At 39.0% G+C, this 6,808-nt stretch overlaps 1 pseudogene across 1 annotated transcript; it reads right to left on the bottom strand.

The window, feature by feature from the left end:
• Positions 1–1,325: 1,325 nt before the first annotated feature.
• LOC149836509 (exocyst complex component SEC15A pseudogene) lies at positions 1,326–6,276 on the bottom strand (annotated as a pseudogene). Its single transcript, XR_016432027.1, has 2 exons — positions 5,991–6,276; positions 1,326–3,712 (listed from the first exon to the last, which is right to left on the bottom strand). The product of XR_016432027.1 is annotated as an exocyst complex component SEC15A pseudogene (transcript).
• Positions 6,277–6,808: the final 532 nt, after the last annotated feature.

The raw sequence follows: 6,808 nt of genomic DNA, 5'->3' as shown, positions 1-6,808 counted from the left end.
GAATACATGATTAAAATAATTTATATTAAAAAAGACTGGACTCTCTCTCTCTCTCTCTCTGTAGTTTACATTCAGCTAGTACTAAGCTCTCAACACAAATAGGAGAAAAATAAATACTTTATGCAATAAACTTTTTGGAAGAAAGAGAGAACTTTGTGATGAACAATTCTTTTGGAACTTTTTTTTTTTGGCTAAGCCAAGGGAAAAGCCCAATCACTGACCATGCATTAGCAGGCCTCTGGTTGGTAAAACACTTGAGGTCCCCTTGGCCACCACAGAGTACACCCAGCTTAGGCCTTGCGGCAAGTTTAGAAATGCATAAGATAAATTTTATATACAAAGTTGAAAAGGAAAACTCAATTGGAATATATTTGAATCTAAAACATAATCTAGGTAAAAAATAAAAAAAATAAATTCAGATATTCAAATAAAAATGAGCTTTAAAATGAAAATTTTGGAAGGACTAATGGATATTGTTCTATTCTCTGATACTTCAGTTCCCATTTTCTCCTTAGTTTCTCTTTTCAATTTCCCTCTTCTGTACTAGTTCTTTAAAAGTTCAAATTTATTCTTTCTGCCAATGGAAAACCAGAGGCTGACTTGGTTTCAAAGGAGAAACTTAAAGCTAAATACTGACCCTATCTCAATAAGATACTTTCCTTGTGTACACATTCTTCTATCATTGCTGTTTTATTTTGATCTCCCATAGGATAAACACAAAATGCAGGATGTTTAGAGTTGGCACATTTTGAAGAGAACCTGGTTATTCTTGCTATTCATTTCTACTCCCTTATGCATGCATGTGATTCACTGTGCATGCTTACAACAGTGCAGATGGGATGTTAGAGGAACCATATCGATTATTTTACAGCAAAATTGCACAGTTAAGCCGAGTATTTGGCTTTTTAATCTTACAACTTTGTATGGTTCTCCAACAGCTTTCAATCTCCTGTTTCGTAGCTTGACCTTGATGGGTTTTGGGAAATTGACTGCTAATAGTTGAACGCAAATAGAGTCAACTAAAGAGGTCATACTAGAAAGAGAAAAATGGCATTAGGAAACATTTGACCCTGTTAAACACCATCTTATCTGCAACTAATTCTACAGGCACCCAAAACCAAAGCAACAGTGCAAATAGAACAACAATAATATTTCAAATGATCAATCCAGTTCTAAATCAGCTCCAAGAACAAAAATAACCCATAAGTTGTTCGTCAGTTCCACTTCCATGATATTCCATCCATCTATAGAAGAAAAAGCTGGAGAAATGTAGGGTGTGGGGTGAAGCAAAATGATAGTAAAAAATAGCCATATTTTTCATTCAAATAGCATGTCAACCAAGATCCTTTAGTCTCTTTTTCAATATTTCCAGTGACTTCTTGCGGGCATCTTGCTTTGAAGCCCGACTAGCCAAGCTTCCAAAAAGCCTATCTGGGGAATCCTTAAATTTCTCACATATTGTTGCCACCTTCTTATGGTCCAAGGAGCTGTAGCTTCTCTCCCTTATAACTGGATTCATAAAGTTTTCTGGTTGACTGCTAAGCAGAAGGTTCACCAGTTGTCGTGCTTCAATCAAGCAGTCTCTTAAGCTCCCCTCTATGTTTATCTCACTCAAGCCAGAGCTCTCAAACCTCTCATCTGAAAAAGATTCCAAGATCTTCAAATCATTTTCAATGCTCATGACAGCATTCACATTGAATCTCTTCACATTATCACTAAGAAATGATGACATAATAGAATCAGAAATGTGCTTCAAAGCACCACTTCCAACCTTATACAATGCTTCCATAGGCAAAATTTCTTGGGCTGTGGACAATATCGTATCAAGATAAATGATGACTTCATTTGTATACTCATTCTGCAGGACTTCCTCGGAAGTCCAATTGAAGTTCTCTGTTAGACCCATAAACTCATCTACTTTCGAGTTAACCAGCTTCAATAATGCATTATAGGCAGCATCCTGTGATGTCTTAAGAACAGTTCTAGCCATTAAAGAGGCATGAGCTTTTTCTAGTATATGTACAGGGAGGCCACATAGTTGGGCAGCCTGCTTAAGGAAAAGATCACATGCCTGCTCTAAAACAGTCAAATTTGCTGCAATTTGCATTGCCTGGGACACAGTTGAGGTGCAAGTATTTACCATCTTTAGCAAAGCTTCATTCAAAACTTCAATCAATAGTTTGTCTAGATATTTCTTCAGGACATCATAGAAGTCCATACGTCCTCCATAAGATGAGTAGCTAACAGAACCCTCAATGAACGACCTCACTATACGACAACAATCAGGGACAGCTGCAGAGAAGGGTGAAGTATATGGAAAAGCTGGCACTATATCTGAAGTTTGAAGATTGAAAGCCAACACATTCATATTGTACTCATACTCCTTCTTCATCACCATTTGCTCATATGTGTCGTGTGCAAGGACCTCATCTATCTGCTTCTGGCACTCTTGAAGGAGGAGCTCATGGTATTTGTCTCTATTATTACCCAACGCCTCAAGTAAACTACTGACAGGGTATCCATATCTTTTCAGGGTTAAGCCAAGAAGAGTTACATTATCTTTTATCACTAAAAGATGATTAGCTGAATCAATCTGTGAAAATTGTTCCTCTAAAATTGAAGAAACCTTTGAAACAGCAGTATCCAATGCTGTTTCCACTTGATTAGCTGAGAGCAGGCTTCCTGCAGTCTGTAAGACTCTATCTTCGACAATAATGTAACCAACTATCTGAGAGAAAAAGGTCTGGTGGGATTCAAGAAAAGGCTGTGCTGGGGAGATCTGCAAGTCCAAATTGAGTTGCATCAATCGGTTTTTATAATAATAATTCTGAAACTGATCTCGAAGGCCAAGACAAGTATGGATATGATAAGCACGATACACAGGAGTGAGATCAAGTTTCAAATCAACATCTTCATCCATGTCTTCTATGTCAAGACCATACTCACAATCCCCCACACCTGATCGGCTTTGCTCCTCTGCTTTTCGCTGACGAGTGCGTAAATCCTCTTCCCTCTGTCGCAGCAATACAGTCTGTCGAGTTGCTTGCTGCCCAATCTCCTTAGCTGTGCTCCTGATAGTGACAAGCCAGTCATTAAACTCATTGACTACTTTCTTCTCAATATGGGATTTTAAAACAGGGATCTGCTTCTCAATCACTCGTGAAAGAGCCTTCACAGGTATCTTCTGTAAATAGTTTCTCTCAATAAGATCCAGACTCTTGAGGGCAGGATAAAGTCGATCTTTTGAAATATCATGGTTACATTTAGCACAAAGTTGTACAACCTCCATGCAGAACTTGGACATCTTGATTGCCACTGTGACATTAGTCTTGATAGAATGCAATTCAAGAAGCTCCTCAAGCTTCAAGAGGAGAGAAGTTGAGGCCCCCTGAAGCCTAAAATTCTCATTCATCAACACATTTTTCAGTTCATCGGCATCTGTTAGAACTCCATGAAGCTCATCTACAGCATGGATGAAGTCCTTATAGTGCAGCTTGCACAATTCCTCGATCTCGAGCTCCTTCTTCTTCACCACATTCTTAAGTTGGTGCAAGAGAACTTCAGGGTTCCCAACCTCAAATGCATGCCCGACAATGGGTCCCAAGTCCTCCCCGTTTATAATCACAGTTGCTAAGCCTAATTCATCCCTGCTATCCCCATTCTCCACAACAGTTCTTTTCTTGGCTTTCACATGCATTGTTCCAATCAATATCTGGAAGGAAAAAACAAGAGAGCAAATCAAATGAAGAACCCATGACCATTTAATTTAACTATACAGACATTTCAAACAACCTGTACCTGGTTTCATAAAAAAAACATTAGGCATTGTACAACCATAAGGCATTGATGCTCATACCAAAGGGCAGAAAAAAAAATGAATACATAAAAACATTTCAAGAATGCAGCATTAAGGAAGACAGACATTAGCTCATGAAGCACAACTAGAAGTAACCTTTTTCAAATAAAAGACATATATCTAAAAGAATATTATATCCCATGCTGGTTTTCCAATGAGACTCTTCTTAAATGCAGGAGTGCTTCACCCGGGTTAACTAAGATGGAAAATACTAAATAGGCAAATAAACACAAAGGCATCAAAACCATTTTCAGAACAATCGTGTGGGATAGGATTTGGCTGCTGTTTACTTTTTCTTTTCTTTTTTCCCTTTTCTGAAAATAGTCTGCCGTGCAACTAGAGTCTATTGTCATATCTAAAGGATTTCATCAATTTATAATCAGAAAATACGGAGAAGATCAAGACAAATATCCATCAATTATGGTGCAGAAAAAGTAAATATTTCCTGCAAAAAAAGTATCTAGCAATAAGGGTCTTTGCTTTCCACCAAATTCTCCATTAAACACTGCATTCCCATGTCACGACCCATGCTGATTTGCTGAGATATTGATTTTTCCCTTGTTAGTTGTTTCTTTTTGTTGCTTGTTTATGTTGTTAGATGTCCAATTGTCCATTTAAGAGGAAAGGATCTTGTAACTTAGGTAAGTTTCTACGTTGATTAGGAAACTACAGTAGGGTATGGACGTGGGATGTAGTTTGCAAGGCAACATATATTTTGGATCAACTACTCTCTCTGCACTGATGGATCTAGGGGCGGCTATGACACTAGCATTGCTCATGGAACTCGAACCAGACTGGGTATCAATCTCTCTCCATAACCGTCCATTAGGCTGGATGCTATAGTGTTCCAGATGCCCTGGCTAGAACAAAGACGACCTATGAAGTTCGACCGCCTACCTTCAAGCTAGCGAAAAACTAAGTTGGACCGCCTACCTTCAAGCTAGTGAAAAACTATGGAAATGGATTTTCTTGCTCGCTCGTTGGTTGGTTTATCCCTTCCAGAACCATTTCTTCATTGCATTTCCCCACTGCTAGGCCCCCTGCCATGTCAGGGATCCCTGTGCATGGTCCCAAGGCTAACGGGGCAATCAATGGGTCTGGGTCTTTGGTGATCATAAGAACAGAAAGTACTTTATTGGTATAGTGTCACACGTCAGAGGACTCTCTCCCTTAGAATTGGGCAAATCCATATTCAACAGACCATCTTCTTAAGGATTATAAACCCTAACGTTTGGTATCATAGCAAGTCCCTGTCATGCCAAGAAGACCTAGCAAGATAGAAGAATGAGTGGAAAAATTAGCAAATGAGGTTGCACAAGTTTCTGTTGCTCTTGTGGAACTTGAAGAATCTATGAATTAACACGATTGATAGTATTGCCGTGTCACAAGTAATCCTCATACACCTTCAGGTTTAGTTTCGGTAGGGGATAAGGAACGAGACGCCAATATAAGATGGAAGCATCCATTCGCGCTTAGCACTTATAGATTTCATTTTCCCAGTCTTGATAAGTAGAGATCAAGGATCCAGCCTCATGTATTGCTAACTATGGGTAAGTGCTCATGATGATTAGGAAACTACACCAGCAAATGGACGTAGGTTGTAGCTTGCCGATGCAATATCTACCTTGGTTGGTTTTCTTTTATTAGTAGAAGAAAGAAGTATTTTATTGGAATAGTGCTCCCATACCAGAGGATTCGCTTCCCCTCTAAAAATTTTGGGAACCCATATTCAAGGATTGAGCCCTAACAGCCAACCAACTTGAGGAGTAAACATAGAACATTTTTTTCGAGTTTCATGAAACAGAAAGGTGTTCCATCAGCACACAGCATAGGTAACTGATCCACCAAACTACAACCATAAAATTGAAATATAGAGATCTAAACGAATAGTTCACTTCTTAACAAAACGGTTTTCAGTAGACCTCCGTTGCCCATTTTCAGATGGGTTTCTCTTCGCACAGATCTCCCATCAAATGGTAGATTCAAATAGACGAGCCGATGAAACATAGAATGCAAGATCTCTAGTAACAACAACACAATGTGGGTCTTTTGAATATCAATTCCATCAATAACTGCCATCGACGCGCCATTGTATCTCGCAGAGAGAGAGAGAGAGAGAGAGAGAGAGACTCACAAGGATCTGCAGAAGTTGTTTGTGGGATTCTTGAGGGCAATGACCATTTGCTTTCTTTTGGTACTCTTCTCTACGTCATCCTCGACAAGAACTTCCAGAAAACGAAGATGAGAAGAGGAAATCCAAGCGAGAGTTAAAGGATCAGAAGCAGGCAGCAGGCTAGCAGCCCTCTACCTCATACTAAGCTTTTTGCTCGGATCGCATTAAAAAACGATGAGCACGAATCAAAAAATGAAGGTGTGTGTGTGTCTCTCCCTGTCTCACAGGCGCACCGAGACCGTGCCTCGACTTTTGGAGAGGGAGAAAAAACATTCTATATCATCACCTTTTTGCAAAACTCTGATAATGGATTAGAAAAGACAAGCCACAAGGATACTCCAATATAATATCGTGTCGTGTCCTATTGTAACTTACTCCTGATAGAAAATTGGCCAAGAATGGCGTGTTTTCATCTTGTCCTTGTGATGAAAATTCTTCTGTATGGGCTTGAGTCCAATATCCGACCCGAGTCAATCAGTTTAGAAGAGTTGGTAGTCGGTACCTGCGCCCAGCATGAGCTTTCAAAATTAAGTCCGGACATTTGTTTAGGGCAATATTTGTCATTATTGGAAAAATCTCATTATATATTGAAAACTATGCTTTTTTTTGTAAAAATGTTGGGCAAATATCGACAGATATAAAAAATATATAAATATTAATGTGAAAATATAATAAAAGATAAGATTCGAAACGAGGAGATACGTAAGAATGTAGGTGTTGCACCCATTGAAAATAAGATGAGAGAGAATCGTTTACGGTGGTCTGAACATATTCGGCGA

This window comes from Nuphar pumila, chromosome 5 (assembly GCF_984573655.1).
Source record: "Nuphar pumila chromosome 5, dmNupPumi1.hap1.1, whole genome shotgun sequence".
Lineage (NCBI taxonomy): Eukaryota > Viridiplantae > Streptophyta > Magnoliopsida > Nymphaeales > Nymphaeaceae > Nuphar > Nuphar pumila.
The sequence above is the reverse complement of the archived record's forward strand: the minus strand, read 5'-3'. Positions and strand labels throughout refer to the sequence as shown.